Source organism: Drosophila pseudoobscura, chromosome X (genome assembly GCF_009870125.1).
Source record: "Drosophila pseudoobscura strain MV-25-SWS-2005 chromosome X, UCI_Dpse_MV25, whole genome shotgun sequence".
NCBI classification, from domain to species: Eukaryota; Metazoa; Arthropoda; class Insecta; order Diptera; family Drosophilidae; genus Drosophila; species Drosophila pseudoobscura.
Window position 1 is genome coordinate 3,181,581 of NC_046683.1, and position 17,878 is coordinate 3,199,458.

At 41.0% G+C, this 17,878-nt stretch overlaps 1 protein-coding gene and 1 long non-coding RNA gene across 7 annotated transcripts in view; one reads left to right on the forward strand and one right to left on the reverse strand.

Moving 5' to 3' along the window:
* The window catches only part of LOC4815507 (uncharacterized), a 52,811-nt gene extending 41,781 nt beyond the window's left edge, over positions 1-11,030 (reverse strand). Inside the window, exon 1 of the mRNA XM_001355626.4 lies at positions 10,577-11,030. The gene's annotated coding sequence lies outside the window, so the exon portion shown is untranslated. The remainder of the gene's footprint in view (positions 1-10,576) is intronic.
* A 977-nt stretch (positions 11,031-12,007) lies between these two features.
* LOC26533300 (uncharacterized) lies at positions 12,008-15,872 on the forward strand. 6 transcript variants are annotated; one of them, XR_004470605.1, is made up of 4 exons: positions 12,008-12,478; positions 12,634-12,899; positions 13,239-13,461; positions 15,800-15,872. It is a non-coding gene; the product is annotated as an uncharacterized lncRNA (long non-coding RNA). The 6 variants fall into 6 exon arrangements; XR_001452652.2 differs by lacking the exon at positions 15,800-15,872 and having other exon boundaries at positions 12,008-12,140; positions 12,207-12,478; positions 13,239-13,585; XR_001452651.2 differs by lacking the exon at positions 15,800-15,872 and having other exon boundaries at positions 12,008-12,140; positions 12,217-12,478; positions 13,239-13,585.
* Positions 15,873-17,878: the final 2,006 nt, after the last annotated feature.

Below are 17,878 nucleotides of genomic sequence, written 5' to 3' on the forward strand. Positions count from 1 at the left end.
CTTAAGAGATACATGAGTACGAATATCTCTGCTGGTGCCATGGGAATCCGATTATCCGGAATATGGAAAATTGTGCTAACATTGTTTTTCCAATGTTGAATTTGCGTTGATTAAACTATTGCATTGGCATGCACGTGGGCTGCAGCTTACGGGATTTGACTAGAGATTTTCTATGAGGATGGCATCCCTCTTGAGGTATGGCAACGTAGTAATATTAAAAAAATATTTAATATTGGGATACTTTTGCAATTTACTTGCAACAATTGGCTCCCCAAATCTATTGTCGTGAAAATGGTGTCCAGACCATTTTCCAGTTCTAGACAGCTTCCATTCTGCTATATGTATCTCGCTCACTTCGCCAGGAGGCGCCACTGGACGGGAAAGAGATAGAGTCGCTCTCGCTCGCGCGAGCGCATGGCATCGGAAAAGTATTTTCTTCATTTCATATACACCTCCTATACCGAAATATTCAATTATCAAGAGTCAATATTGACTACCAGTTCATTTTCATTCGCAAATGTAGTGTTTCCACTGAGATTTCATGAGTTGAGGTGACCTTTGCGTGGGAGTGGACAGAAATAAATTCATAGTTTGTGTGAATCGACTGTTGAATGAGAAAATTATTCAATTCTCTACGGACAAAAAAGGCAAACATATTTTATTCAAGGTGGCGGCACTCCTTGCATTATGAGCAAAGCCACAACTGTTGCTCTTGTTGATGAGTGCATTTGAATGAAATGAAATTTCTACTCGAGGCAATCAAATGCAAATCGTTTAGGCCGTGGGGTCTTGGCTGGTAAGACGGGGAGGCGAGAGTGGGGATTGTTGGTGGCTTTGGGGCTTCATGTTTCATTTCATTTTGGTTTGTTACGCAATCCAAATGACTGACAGCTAAATATGCATATTCAATTAGTGGGAGAGAGCCGAAAGGAAAAGGCAAGAGAAAGCAGCAAACAACAGGCAAAAGGCAAAAGGCAACAGGCAGGCAGGCCGGCAGAGGGTAAGCAGCGCCGAGCAAAGCAAAGCAGAGAAAAACAGCCGCAGGCCTTTTCGGCTACTCCCCCTCCCTCGCGCCCACATCCGCACAAATAAAGACACACAACGAGTGTTTGCCTGAGATGCCACTAATTGGAGCGAGATAAAGGAAGGGAGAGCGAGCCGCACTCTCTTTTCTGCTGCCCTCGGAGGGAAAAAAAGCTGGAGATAAGCTTCGAACATTTTGGTTGCAATACGAAATCAGAAATAAATACATCATATATCAAAATAAATAAATAATTTTAATCGCACCCAGCAAACGAAGAGTTGCACTGAGCAGAAAAAATATTAATCAGTACCATTAAAATACATATGTACATACATACATATGTATATCGACATATACTCGTACCGAGAACGACAAAGCCGCATGGAAGAGCGGGAGAGAGAACCGTAGCTTTGAAACGGCAGTCGATAAGCTTTTCCGCATACAAAAGATCAGCAGCAGGTAAAGCTCTCTTCGCCGTCTCTCTTTGCCATTAAACAGTTGTTTCTTTTGTTTGTCTCTCTGAGGAAAGAGCATTAAAGGTTTCTCAGATTTTGGTGTTATCGCTCTACTGCGCTTCTGCTCTGCTCACTTCGACATTCGACTGGAGAGCCATGTTAAGGAGCAGGACAACAAGCGTGCCAAGTACCGACGAGGGCTTGGCCAGAGGGGAGACCAGAGAGCAGAAAGCAGAAATAAAAGAAAGAAGGAATACAAATGTTTGGAGAGCGCACACTTTTCGACACTTGTGGAGCATGGCTCAAGAGTGGGGGGAGTGGGGTGTGTACGTGTGTGCGGGTGTGTGTGGACACGTACGAAAGCTAAAACAACTTTTCCTTGCTTATTTTCGCCTCGCCTTTGCCCCGCTCCCACTCCCGCTTCTACACCAACCCCCCGCATGTGTATGTGTGTTTAATGGAAGCGAAAATAGCGGTAGAAAGTTCTTTAAATAGTATCACACGAGTGAGCAGGGTTTAACCCTTAGTTAGCCAAATGGGTCATTAATCGGCAGCGATACTGGTAGCATTTCCGCAGCCACTCCCGCACCCGCACCCGCACCGACATCAGTGCGAGTTCTTTATGGGTTAAGCATATGTCCAGCAGCTCCTTCCATCTCTGATGCGCTCAGCGCACCAACCGAAAGCACCAGCCACAACCCCAGCCACAGCCCCAACCCCAACCACCACCTGTCAGAATCTACACACACACACACGCACACACATTTCGTAACATTCCAAGCTGGCTGACCACTTACTCCATAGGGCCATGTGCGCTTTATGGCTTGCCACACACACGCACACAAATGTTTTAACCCCCAGCGTCAGCTGTTGCCTGCCATCATCATCATCATCATTTCTCCTAAGCTGAATCTTTATTTCATTCCATTTTCATCGAAATTTGTGCAGAGTTTGCGAATAATAGAAATCATAATGGAAACGGAAACGGAAAGGAAACGAGAAACTCCTGCTCCCGCAGGACATACATGTACATATATATGTATGTATGTGAGAGGTCTGGCCATGACAGCAGATCCGTTAACTGCCTTCATTCTAAATAATACAAGTTATTTTTCATAGATATTTCTGGGCCAGATATTCTGATTATCCGATCGAATATAATATATATAAAATGCGTTTATCAACATTGCGAAAAGGAAATTAATCGAAAAAGCGATTTTAAAAACGTTTTTGAAGAATGTATTCAAAATTCAAGGTTTGGGCATGTGATCCACTCAACCAGGTGCACAACCCGATTTTTGTCTCGGCCCAAATACATTCGAAAAGTCTCATCTTATCCGAGAACATGACTCGAAGACGATACAATACCCTATGTAGATATCCACTATAATTCTTTGGATGCATTTTATTCCCTGCAAGGACTTGCAAGGCAATACCCTCTCATTTGTTTATATAAGTTGAAATCTATATGTAATTTAAAGTCAAAATACCATAAGAGATTTTCACTTTGAGTGATGTTTCATGCTCAAGGGGGTGTGGTTGATTGTGGTTTAGGTTTGGACTAAGTATCGAGTCGAATCAAAAGCTTATGAAGAATAACTCTCCAAACAGAAAGCAGGCTTGAAGGAAAAACTAAAGTGTAATATAAGTGAGGAAGTGTTAAATTGTGGTAAATCGAAAGAAAAATAGAAAACAGATTCATAGGATAAAACTTTGGCAAAGTTGCATATCAACAATCCCATCTGCAAATCCACAAATATTCCGCAAACGATAGTTTATCTTTAAAATGGCTGTAAACACTGCACTTAGCAGCAGACCAGTGAGTGGTAGGACAAAAAAGTTAATGTTAGGTGTAGGGCGTCACTGGCAAGCCCAGATAAAGTTACTCATGTCGGTCCCGTTTCTCAGTGTGCATGTCCTTTGATAATTTCAGACCAAATTCGGCGAGGTTTTTACACAAGTTTGGCCATGTGCAGGCATAGTTATTGCTCATTGTGTGCCATATCCAGCGTTAAATATTTGGCAGAACCAAGAGCAGAGGCACTATCCACACCCGGCCGTACCAGTCCTTGCTATTTGTAATTAAAAAAGGCCCAGCCGAACGCGAACAGTCAAATTAGGCGTGTCCCTTAGCCGTTATTCCGCTTGTGTTCTGTTTTGATATTGGCTTTAGTGCAGATAGGCGGTTGCCTGCGGCTAAGCAAATAACTGCGGGTGGACAATATCGCACAAAGTGCAGGACAGAAAGGGATTGCCAATGGACTGAGCGAAAATTGGAATGCCACTTTACCAATCCGGGGGCCAGACAGTAATTGCAATACGCAGCCATTGTTGCGATAGCACACTGGAAAAGGAGTACAAAGGCGGTACGCTAGATACGAGATGCGAGAGGCGGCCACGATCTCAATTGCAGAAGTGGGTGCTGCCTCGCATCCACAGGAATGAGCATCAGGGAAAACGCAACGCATAAATCTGATATTGGAAGACTGAGAAGACGAATATACCTCGCTCACTCCGGCAGAGGGCGCCACTAGACGGTCGACTAGTGGTCGAAAACGCTTTCTTCTTCCTGTTACACACTTCTACACGAATCGAACATACCACTACACTCATTGTGGGCTACAAATCAAGTTAAGGTACTCCAATCTCCTCCCACAGACAGGCACACTAGCAAACACCGTTCAAGCCAAATAAATGTTGCCTTAACGATGTCTTACAGGCAGGCTGCGCCAAAAAGTAGGCTGCAAATGGATTGCACTTTTTGAACTAATGGAATTACTTAGCTTTGCTACTAGCCGTTTCCCATAAAGTTCACCAAAAACTGGACCAATTAAGGGAAATGGTACTCTTTGCAGGGGAAGGCGGGCTAAACGAATTGGCGAAATAATGTTCAAGAAATACGAGTACTCAACGGATGCACTTGTGCAGCCCAGGCCACTCGAATATTGATTCACCCCAGACGACGAGAGAGAGAGGGGAGACTGGGAGACTGGGAGACAGGGAGTGCACCAACGCATAACACCCCTTCATCTCGCTTTACAAGGGCACTTAAGCAAGTGGCTCTTTCCCTTTTCCCTTCCCTTGCCCACACTCTTACGCGTACTTAAGGGGAATGAGAGTGGAAGTTGCGCTCACTTTGCTGTCCAGCACTCTTATTTATTTTTAATATTTTATAATGGTGCTTGCTCTTGTATTCATTTCGAAGAAAACGGCAAAATTTTAATTGATGTTCCGTTCTCTATGTAATGTGTATCAAAAATGTATGAGTTCTTCGCAACGATTTCCTTTGATGCTGGTCACTCACTCTCCATCACTCTCTTTGACTAATGAAAATGCAGCACGTCAAAAAAGATTAGACAACGTGAAAATAGTCAAAGGAGTGGCAGTAAAACAAGAATATAGGGCTACTTTCAAGGACTGAGACTTATTGGACCTTCCTATATTTATCGATCCAAAGGAGCTACATATTTCTATAGATACTCATAGTTGTTGATCAGAAAATGCTGATTCGGAAATTCCCAGCTATCAGCCATGGTCCGGTTATCGCAAATGGCATTATATTTCTACTGCTTTGGGATTCTACCAATCTATTTTCCGGTACATCTTTTGACACCAGATGCAACCACAAGGGGATTTGGAATCTCTTTGAGGAGGGAATACTAAGGTAAGGGCACACATGCCGCGATATGCTACCCATATAACATACTATGATCCTACGCTGATCTATCTATTATCTTACTACTAAGTATGACAATTCTCCGGTTATCGCAAATTTTGTAAATTGGAAAAGCCAAGGCAAGGCTGTACAGTGTTCACATAGCTAACCAGATTCAATCCAATCAATCAAAATGCACTATATTCATACATATGTATTTAGTAAGAAGAAACATAGTTCAAAGTTTAGGAAGTGAAGCAAAGCCGCCTCCAATACCCTCTCAAGAAGTTAAGCCATCACATAACAAAAAAAATGCTTTATACAAATACGATGTCAAACAGAAAAATGAATATTAAAAAAACGGTTCATTCAAATTGGATTTGTTTGGCGGAAACGAAAGAAAAAGCGTGCCGCTGAGACAGCTGAAAATAATCCACAGACGAGTCCCAGGTGGGGAAAATTAAGTGGCATGAATAAGCAAATAAACTATCCACCACCTGCCACCTGCCATCCCACAGATGCATGCCACCCAGCCGCCTACTCGGATGAGCCGTCGTACGAGTGTCCCGAGTCGGGACAAGAGCGGGCAAAGAGGACACTTTTTTCTGCTATTCAAAATAAGACAAGCCGCTGGAAGTCGATGCCGCGAGATGTGAGTTTGAGTGCACACAGAACACACAGTGGCGGTCACATGTCTATGTACTTGATCAAAACTTGTCTTCAAACTGGATTTGTTTTCGAGCATAGGGACAATACTTTTCGTATATTTTGGTAGGGCGCATTGAAAAAAATAATAATCAGGTTTTTGTATATCGTATTTAGATAAATATTACTATATTCACCAGATATGTGGCGGTTTTCAACAGAACGAAAGAAGTACTACAACGAGCGTATTCTTCTGTCCGACACTGTACAGTTACTGTAGGGGTACTCATGGAGAGCTCATATGCATCAAGTGCGTTTTCCAGCGTAAAAAAAGTATAAAATCGTGCAAAGTGTCTGTAAACATTTATTTCAAAAATTTATGAATATTGTTCTCGCTCAGCAATCTCAGCAGCGACAAACAACAACAGTTTTCATCTCTCACACAGCCCCTACCCCCATAACAACCCACTTCCTCTACCCCATTGCCACAGTTCTTTTCAGCTTTGAAATTGTTCTGGCAACGCCATTGTCTACTTGTTTCTCTACGTGTAGTTGAATCCATGCATGTGTGGGGGCCATGTGTGTGTGACATATTGTTTCGAGACATGATACTTTTATTTTCCCTATGTCATGCATTGGGTGGTAATACATGTGTACCGCTACCCAGTGAAAATGCTCTGCAGATGCGAAAATGCAAATAGCATTGCTATTCTATCGACCACTATCACATAGAGTCACGTTTTTAAAGAAAAACTTATGGAACTAAAATAGGATCATAAGAGGACCACATTTTTAGAACTTTTTCATAATACTTTTTGAGAATACGTTAAGTAATATCAGACTTCGCACCACCCGTATTTCTTATTTCGACGACTAATCGGAGTTTATTCTATGATCCGGTACTCTTCGTTGGATACCAACGTCTTTATTATAAAATTAAAAATATTTTGATGAAGATGTACGAGAAATCCAAAAAACTTTCCAAAACAGTAACATTTTTTAAGAACTAAATTTGATTTAGGTATATTAGAGATTTTGAAAGCAACCGAGAGCGGGTTTCTAATTGTTTTTGTATTTATTTTTTAATGTCTTTGCAATTAGTGCCATTGGCAAAATTAAACTTTTGGTGTGCACTTTGAATGACACAAAAATGTGGTTGCAGGGGCCTGGTTGAGTAAATAGCATCCGCATTCTTTAAACCTACAATTACTGGAAGCAACTTTCCAAAATATATACATATGTATGAAATAAGTTTTGATAATGTTTGATCCGAAATATTCCAATATTTATATATTTCCACTCTTCCAGTCGAGTGAGAGAGGGTAGTATTACATTAGATCCCCCCAGTGGATCCGATGATTTTATGTGTGAATGTGAACCTGTTGTTAGTGGAATCAGGCTAACACAGACACAGTCTCGACCGTGATAGCGGTGCTCTTCCCCAGTACTGTTACTGTTACTGCGTGTGTATGGGTGGAGCACTAGTTTTTGTTCCTGCTGTACAAGTTCTCTGTTTTCCTTTCCTTTTTTCTTGCGTAGCGCATTACAACTGACAGGCGCCCGTCATACACACACGCGCACACACAATACACGTACCCATACAGGCACACACACCTACTGTGCCCCACAGCAGCACATACATACATACAGCCACATGTCTGGAGTCGTACACGACCATTAGTCTTCTCTTGTCGTCATCATGCACAAAAAAGTTGTCGTCTCTGGTTAACTTTATCCTGCCTTACTCCACTTTACTTGGAGCCCTGCCCTCGGGTTATGTTATTCCCGCCCCCCTCCTCGCCCTTCGCCCCATCTTGTTGGTCGGAATTTTCGGTTTGGTTAAACTTTAGTTCGTCCATTAGGATAGCATTTTGGAGTACGTCCCATCCCCATCAGCCATCACCCATCACCCTTCCACCCTACCTGCCTTTTACCTCTGTTGTTATTTAATTATCATTTTTCACTCCTGTTACAGGTGTGGAAAATGCTGTCATCGCACATGTTTAGACAGGATTTTTTGTAATACTTTCTTTTGCTCGTATGGCACGCAGACGGGTAGCAAATTCAATTCCATACAGTGTGGAAGATTATAGTGAGTGCCTAGTGGTAAGTATCTGATCACTGGTCTTTCTCCTCCACTTTTCTTCTATTTGGTAATTGTTCTCATCCCTTCTGTCTATCTTCATAAGGCTTTAACATTTCTACAATTTATTCTTCTTTGCTTCCGGCCTTGCCGGTCTTTTGTTCCTGTCTGTACTTATTGTTCTAGCCTTTTTAAATTTTATCTTTTTTTTATTTCTGCGTTAGGTTTTTGTTGTTTTTAAAATACATATTTTCTCTTCTTTTTTTGATTTTACTTTATCTTTTTTGTCTAGTTAAACTTTTGCCATTATTCGTAGCCATTTTCCTAGTCGCTACTGTGATTTTGTTCTTTCTTTTTTTCCTTCTTTCTCACATTTTTTCCTTCTTTTGTTATCATTATTTTGCTCTGACCTTTATTTCTCTCCAGCAGATTCCCTCATGTACTACTCTCTTCCATCTTCAACAGCCATTCTTCTTCGGTTGCTTCCCCATTTATCCATTCTACTTCCATGTGCTTCCTACTACCATTCCACTTTGCTTACCGCAATATTTAAGGAACTTCAGAAGTTCGGTTCATAAAATCTTGTTCGGCTGACACTGAATCTCATCTCCTTGTGTCTCATCACAGCGTTTGATCTCATTTCGCTTGAATTATTTATTGCCATATATATACGTACTACAAATTTAAATACACAACTCGTATATCCGCATATCATTATGCAAATTACAGAAAATATTCCAAAAGAAAAACCGCAAACGTAAGCGAATTTCGTAGTGAAAATATTGGAGAAGGAGAAAGAAAAAGAGGCAAAGAGACTCGGGTGAAATGGCTTTATTGAAATTCCACATACGCCTAGTTGGCCAAATGAAACCCTTAACCCAGAGGCCACCTGACCTTCTCACAAACTCTTAAGCCGCTCTCCACGTGGCAGCTTCTCCCCCCTTTTTCCCTTTTCGACTTCGTTTTTCCGAGAAACTCGCGAGTGATATGTGCAAAAATATACAAAATATCAAGTAAATAAATCAAAATCGAAAGAAGACAACAAAATGTCAACTACAATCAATTTTAGACGCACACATACACACACACACCAATGCACCCGTGCACCTGCCACGGCTGCTCATGAAGACGATGTTGGCAGAAAACCCAACCCCTTCCTTTTGGAAACATTTTAAGAAGATTTTGAAATTCCACAGAAATTGAAAACGTTGCTTATTTAACTTCCTCCATGCCACTGTTTCCATCCCTCTCCCTCTCGCCACCCAGTGTGTAAGTGTCTGTGTGTCTGTGTGTGCGTATGACTTTGTCTGTATTTGCGGAAAGAGGCAACAAGCCAAGTTAATTAGCAAAAAGCAGATAACGTCACACAAAAAAGGAGCAACCATCTAAGGCCATCTAAAGGTCTGATTGGAAGGGCGGAAGGGCGGCGCAAGGGGTGCCCGGAAAGGGCTGGATTCTGGTTAGGACCTCCACTTAAGAGCGGGTTTTTGATGTCAGCGCAAATTGCAAAGAAAATGATTTATTATCTGCAAAAGGCAATTAAGTAAAATTGCTTGAAAATTATTTGAAAAAGACAAGCTAGAGTACACCCATACGCAAAACGGCAGAAGCTGAAGGGAAGCTGAGTTAGTGGATATCCCGGATTGAATTTGCGGCGACCCCGACGCTTCCAGGCTCCAAACACTTGTTGAAAACTGAACCTGAAGTCTTTAATCAAAAGACTCACACATTCACTGCAAAAATATTTTAAAAAGGGTTTTAACGATTTTCACATATGCAAAGCCACAAATTTTCAAATCTTTTTGCTCTTGGTATATGTTGTTAAAAAATTCCAAATACAGATGAGTTCTCTGGATGAAAGAGCTGAGTTCAAAAGTTCAGAGCCAAGGATGCAAGCTAATTTAAAAAAAATATATTTAAAGTCAAAATAGAGAGAGAGAAGTGATTACAGTCCATTTTGGTTCATGGTTATCGAAGATGATCAGAAGGCTAAAACTAGCTTAAGGATCCCAGGGATCTGTTGGTAAGAACGACCACACATTGGGCTGTGTTCCCAAAATAATGTTTAACACACTTTTTTTTTTTAATCGGCTGTAAAAGAAATATATATTCTTACATTTACATTTAAATACATATTTAATGCCGCATCAAACATAATTCCAGCATTAGATGAAAGAGTAGCAGAACACGAACGAGAACGAACTAATTACAAATTCAAGCCCGAAGAGATTATTAATTAATAATTATTCTATTTTCTATCCCTGAACTCGAAGAAATAGAAACTCCAGTCAGCCATTTCGTGGAACGAAAGGAAATTGAACGAACACGAATACCTACGTATGTATAATTATGTACACATGTACATACGTACATACCTATGTCAAAAAGAATCAGAAAAAGGAAACAACCCTAAATTTTGAAAAACTACCATTCATTTGGTACCTTAGTCGTAATGTATTCCTTTCTTATAAAGCTCTACTAGGCCGTCTGGTCCGTTGGTCGCTCTTTCAAAGAAATACTTAAATACATCGAACTTGTTTCCTTGTGAGATCTGCAAAAATGTCTATCCCCGGATAATCCACTACTTGCACGTAGATTGTAACTAAAGGAAGGAATAACTCTCGGAGAAATAGTACGAAATAGTGGCACACAATATGCAGGCGTTTATCTGTCGATCTTCTTTTTGGCCATCTGCTGAAGTGGCTAGAGCTCACCTTTTGCTGCGGTGCTTTCACTGTCTCGCTCTCCGTTCCACTGTATTGGCTGCTCCTGTGAGATGCGTTGTTATTCGACCAGTAATCTGGATTTTAAGGCTCACACACAGAACTGCACTCAGGCAAGGATTTGGATAGAGTTATGTTGGCGGTTAATTTAAATTTGGAATTCAAAACTTGTCGCTCAATTGCCAAAACCTCGCTTTCGAAATGTTCGAAATTCAATTTCTTGGATTAGCACAAAACCAAAACAAAAATATTTTTAGTTGCTTTCACGCGTTCAGCTGTTTTCTGTACACCGTTGACTTCTGAGATTTTGAAAATTTAACACGTTTTGAGAGGTTACGCGCAAAAAAAAATTCCTTCCCTGGGGCTTGGGCTGCTCTGTGAAAAGTAGCTCTGCGACTGAGGCTTGGGCTTAGACTGAACCGAACCGTTTACAAATGGGGGCTGCAAGCAGTGCAGGATGGAATTATACGATGTGGTCTCGTCGGGAGCCGAAGTTCGTTCGTGTTGTCCTTTATCGTCAGTGCATGCTGGCTTGTTGATGCCGAATGTTGTTCACGGACGAATTTTTTTTTATATATTCTTAACCCTTATGTCCCGACAACAACAAAATTACATTTTGCATATTTTATCATATAAAAAAAAATATCAAAGAATTAGAAGTAATATTCATATATTGTGTAAAATAACATTTTAATATCGCTAAAAATGGTGAAGCAAAATTATGAATGGCTGCATAAAACACACTCACTATATTATGTGCCTTTCACTCGCACTTATTGCTAGCATACGTTAAGGGACGGCTTTTTGCCGCCGAGACCACCTTGTATAATTCCATCATGAAGCAGTGTAAACGCAATTTATCGTTAAAATATACCGTCCGACCCTCAGAAATGTACTAAAATATACCATCTCATTTTAAAAATATACCATAAATATACTGACGAATTTAAGTTGTATTATACATATGTTATTCCTCAATTTTGGTATTCCGTCGAATATTACTAGCTAGCTAAGACTTCCATGCCGGAACACATTATTTTCTCCGACTGATAGATCAATTTTCTACAAGATATGCGTATTTAAGGAACTCTTTTCTATTGGGTTGTGTTTAAAACAAGGTTTAAATATAAAAGGTCAACAAAATGTACAAGAAAATGAGTGGTAACAGAGAGGTAAGTTAACTTTATTTTAAAGTCGAGCCAATTTTGTGAACTTTTGGATTCGACTGGTTATACGGAGTAAATAAAGATTTAAAATCCTATAATACATATTGAGACTGTTTCGGAAGACACCACTCTTCCTCATCAGCAATCTTTTCTTTTTCAATAATGAAAAAGATGGTAAATCGGACAGCCTTTATTTCTGCAGCAATTGGCTTGTTTTTATAAATTTAAGGGGGCTGTGCGCTTTTTAACATTTTGTTAATATTTTCTATTCACAAAAGCCATCCTCAAAATTTACCTTTTCAGGTATTTCTAGAGGCAGGTATTGCCACCCAATTTTGCAATTTAGACTATCAAAATATTCTTCCAGGGAATTTTCATTGGAACCCCTGGTATTTTTTGCTCAATATATTTTATCTCCAAAAGATCTTTTGAAATATGATTGATTCTTTTACAAGTTTCAATCAGCCTTTCCAGGAAACTGGTTTTGGAATCTGTTTTGGTTTATTATTGGCGCCGAATTTAATCTTTTCCAAATAGCATACATACGAATTCATATGGAAATTCACGGAAATATGTATTGTTCATCGTAGCCATCGCTCATAATTTTTAAAAACATTGACGCAGCAATGGTTGCTTCCTCGTCTTCAAAAGTGCCACGATCAGCAAATATTTGAATTCCTGTGCTGACCATATTCGAAAATATATTGACCGCCAAATTGGGTTTCAGGTAATCAAATCTTTTCGGATTGATGTGCTTTTTTGTAAGCGAAAAGAGTTTAATGAATCGACATCATAAAACTTTTCAATGACTTTCCATGTCGCTTTTTCGACTGGTGTAATTATGTCATGTTTCAAGAAGTTATTTCTAACACTCTTGAATAGATATACGTAATTCCACACGAACTGAGGGACTGGCGGATCGATCAATCTTTTGCGGTTTTTCCCTTCAAGAGCCTTCGTCCTTACTACGGCCTGATCGTAGACTATAGCCGGCTGTAGTGCAACACTTAACCGCCTGACCAATGGCTTCTAATGGCCGTCTAAGTATTCCTTTGAGCAGCATGACCGCCGTCTAGTTGAAACGGCAACGCCTACTTCAACTCCCCAAGCGCCAATCTCTTGTCACCGGAACAGTGGCTAGTATACTCGTAAGTATACAAAAGAGTGAGACCGTCGGCTCGGAAGTCATTCACCTAAGTGATAGATTTCCCGTTGCGTGCAAATTAAAAGATCACTTTTGCTTTCCAAATGGATCCATTTTCACTTTTTTTAAAAACTGTTCAACCGTTAAACAGTTAACAATTCACTTTTCAGCACTTGTTGCTTTGTTGTTTGGTTGAATGTGTTTTTATCGCTATCGGTTTAACCCCTTCCGCGCGAACTATTGCCAATTAAAAAAACAACACATTTTGGCAAAAAACAACCAAAGTAATTTATCAAGTACATCAAATGTTCCGTTAAATTTATTTTTTTTTTTTGCATTTCAGATGTGTTTACAAGCCATTTTATTATATATATACTTTGAAACATATTTGCAAATGCATGGTGGCCAAGGAGTAAAAGGCAGCGGCCAGGAGGGAGAACGCGGAGGCCATTGCGGTGGTTGCGTAGACGCTGTGCGCCTGTGCTCAGCTTGTAGCTGCAGCCTCCACTCGAATTTAACTGTAAATGCGAAGACGGTGGGAAGCACAGAATAACCGTCGAACAGCGGTGGCAGCGTCTTAACCCACTAAAGCCCCCTCTATTAAAATAGTTCAACTTCTTGAGGAAAATGTCGGAAAATATTAACGATTTCATCTAAACTTAAAAATAACAACGTTAACTTTCACCTGAACTGCGCTAAAATTATTAAATTTTTATTATTTTCGGTGGAAAATTGAAACACCCCCTTGGCTTATAATAGGTTAATCGTTCTCCGTAATGAAATGTAAATCATATTGCTAAATTTTGATGTTCCGTCGAATATTATTAGCTAGATAGAACATTTAGCCATACCCACATAATTTTATACTTTTTAGGAATCAATTTTTTACTTAACTGCCTTTTTCTAAATACTTGCTTTTATTGGATCTTGTCTAAAAATAGGTTTTAGCGATATAGGCCAAACAAAAAAAGAGAAAAGGATAGTCGTTGCTCAATTCAGAGATTCCGTTGAAAATGGCCAACTAAAACCCTTAGTTCTGCCCACATAATTTTAGGCCATGGAAATTTTCTACAAGATTTGCCAGTTTTTAGTCCTGGCTTTTTTTCGACTTAAGCAATGCCTAAACAAAATAGTTAAATAGATGACCGATTCCGTCAATTGGAATTTGGTGTTCCTGATAACGACATGACAACAGCCAAACCGAATTTCGCTACACCTAGCTTGGATGGCACAACAATTAGCTTTTTCATGACACAGTTCGAGATGTCAGCGACTGACCGAGCGTATTCGTCTTGAACAGCATGCGTTTCACCACCGCTCTATTGCGTCAAACTTTTGTCTTTGTCCACATCTGTGATCAGCCAACTCTGATGCTTGGACCATGAGTCCACACGCCGTCAGCTTGTGCGGATATTCAAAAAAACATTGAGACCAAAAAGTACACGTACTTGACAGAGTTCCTTATTGATTTGCTCGACTTGCATCTAGCATATTTTTTGATGCTCAAAATCTGGCATCACTGGCCCAGAGAACACAAATTCCCCAACCTGGGTGGCGGCCGCCGCCAGATAATTGTATTTCAATTTATTCAAATACTTCCGGACAAACTGAAGAAGATTCAGTTTAGTCAATAGATATAAGAACAATTACTAGAAAAATAGCTATAAGAGAAAAAGGAATTGGTCCGAGAGCGCTTGGCGCCGGCCTTCTATATGTATATAGGAAAAGCAGCAGTCGGCGACGCAGCCGCGTCAAAATGGCTGATCCTCTGCTTTGCCGCAATGTATGTATGTATATGTGTTTGTATGGGAATGGGCAACACCACTGCAACACGCCGACGGCAACAACCGCAACACGCCGACGGCAACCACCGCAACACGCCGACGGCAACCACCGCAACACGCCGACGGCAACCACCGCAACACGCCGACGGCAACCACCGCAACACGCCGACGGCAACCACCGCAACATGCCAACTGCACGACCGAAAACCTCCATCTTAGCGTGCAAAATTTCCTTATAAATTGTACACGATAAGTAAGAATAAATTCTTATATAGTAGAAGAGGGAGCATTGTGTCCGAACAGTCCAAAAAAAATTTGAGGACTGATGAGAAGCAGCTGACGTCGTCCTATTTATAAGTTAAGCAGCCCGCAGTCGACGTCCTCTGCCGGTACCATAATTCGATTTTTTTAACTGCGCAGCTGCGCCCGTCGCCTCAGAAACAGTGCTGCCAGAACTTCAGAGTCATTAAAGCTAGATTAGAAAAAAAACGTTGAAAATGGCTACAATCGAAAGAAATAAGCTAAAAATATGGCTTTATTTTAATTTTTACCCAAAATATAACATTATAAATTTTATCACAATCTGCCCTCATGCTACCAATATCGGCAAACCTGAAATTTTCAAAAAATGTCCACAATACCATCGGTTTTTTCTGGTCAGAGCTGCTGGTCTCTACTCTGCGCGCACACAAAAACTTTAAAGTACGTGCATTTATATGTATGTATGTGAGAGCGGCAGCAATGGCCGTTGCTGCGTCGTGAATATATGCACACATTAGAGATGGGCATGTTCACGATATTTTTCGACACGACCCAACACGGTACGAAAATAAACGCGGTCCTTGCCTCGGCCCCACATTTATACCCGATATTCAGTCAGTATGTATGTACATATGTGAGCTTATGATTTATGTTACCTACACAATATATTGTATGTCTTTTGGTATCGCTGTTCGCGAAAAAAACATTTAATAATAATCGGTCGAACCGTTTGGAAGATTTGTACATATATGCTAGATTTGATCTGTTTCCATTTTTCTTTGCAATTCTGTGTAGACGCTGTGCGCCTGTGCTCAGCTTGTAGCTGCAGACTCCACTCGAATTTAACCGTCGAACAGAGGTGGCAGCGTCTTAACCCACTAAAGCCCCCTCTATTAAAATAGTTCAACTTCTTGAGGAAAATGTCGGAAAATATTAACGATTTCATCTAAACTTAACAATAACAACGTTAACTTTCACCTGAACTGCGCTAAAATTATTAAATTTTTATTATTTTCGGTGGAAAATTGAAACACCCCCTTGGCTTATAATAGGTTAATCGTTCTCCGTAATGAAATGTAAATCATATTGCTAAATTTTGATGTTCCGTCGAATATTATTAGCTAGATAGAACATTTAGCCATACCCACATAATTTTATACTTTTTAGGAATCAATTTTTTACTTAACTGCCTTTTTCTAAATACTTGCTTTTATTGGATCTTGTCTAAAAATAGGTTTTAGCGATATAGGCCAAACAAAAAAAGAGAAAAGGATAGTCGTTGCTCAATTCAGAGATTCCGTTGAAAAATTCTGGCCAACTAAAACCCTTAGTTCTGCCCACATAATTTTAGGCCATGGAAATTTTCTACAAGATTTGCCAGTTTTTAGTCCTGGCTTTTTTTCGACTTAAGCAATGCCTAAACAAAATAGTTAAATAGATGACCGATTCCGTCAATTGGAATTTGGTGTTCCTGATAACGACATGACAACAGCCAAACCGAATTTCGCTACACCTAGCTTGGATGGCACAACAATTAGCTTTTTCATGACACAGTTCGAGATGTCAGCGACTGACCGAGCGTATTCGTCTTGAACAGCATGCGTTTCACCACCGCTCTATTGCGTCAAACTTTTGTCTTTGTCCACATCTGTGATCAGCCAACTCTGATGCTTGGACCATGAGTCCACACGCCGTCAGCTTGTGCGGATATTCAAAAAAACATTGATACCAAAAAGTACACGTACTTGACAGAGTTTCTTATTGATTTGCTCGACTTGCATCTAGCATATTTTTTGATGCTCAAAATCTGGCATCACTGGCCCAGAGAACACAAATTCCCCAACCTGGGTGGCGGCCGCCGCCAGATAATTGTATTTCAATTTATTCAAATACTTCTGGACAAACTGAAGAAGATTCAGTTTAGTCAATAGATATAAGAACAATTATTAGAAAAATAATTATAAGAGAAAAAGGAATTGGTCCGGGAGCGCTTCGCGCCGGCCTTTTACATATAGGAAAAGCAGTAGTATCCGCAACAGCAGGTGTTAGGTTAGGTTAGGTTGAGGCGGCTGCCGGGCTCGCTCGGAGCCCGTCACACTTAGGCCGGTTTCGGCCCGTTGTGATACCGCATAGGATCACTTCCTTCCTGCGTTGTGAGACTTCCTGTCAGCAATTATCCCATCCAGATGCTCTCACAAAGTTCGCTATCCTTCTGGGACATAGTTTGGACATCTCTGAGATGTCGTGTAGAAAGGCTGAGCCCAGGTGTTGTAGCCTTCTTCTGCTGAGAGCCGGGCAGGAGCAGAACAGATGTTCCACTGTCTCCTCCTCTTCCTCGTCTCTACAGCTGCGACAAAAATCGTTATGTGGGGCCCCCAGCCTGTTAGCGTGGGTGCCTATTAGCCAGTGTCCCGTGAGGGAACGAGTGACTACGCTGCACCTTTTCCTGCTTAACTTGAGGAGCTCGGAGGTGCGCTTCATGTCCATGGTCGGCCATGTTTGCCGAGTTGTGCGACATCGTGGCACTGTTTGCCACATATCGTTTTTTAGTCGCTTGTATTGCTTATGATGAGCTTACAGGTGGCCATTGGCATACAGATATCCTCCTTGTCTTGGAGAAGGGGGATTGTAGTGCCAGATCTGGCCAGCTCGTCCGCTATACAGTTGCCCTCGATGTCCCGGTGGCCCGGGACCCAAATTAGGCTAATAGCAAATTGCTGAGCCATCTCGTGTAGAGATTTGCGGCAGTCTGCCACGGTGGCCGAGTTCGAGGAAATCGCGCTTAGCGATTTGATCGCAGCTTGGCTGTCGCTATAAATGTTTAGCTTGGTTGCCGTGACGGCAGCCGCTTGTAGGCAGTCTAGTGCCTCCCTGATTGCTATGACTTCCGCTTGAAAGACACTGCAATGATCTGGGAGTCTGAAGGAATGCCTTATGT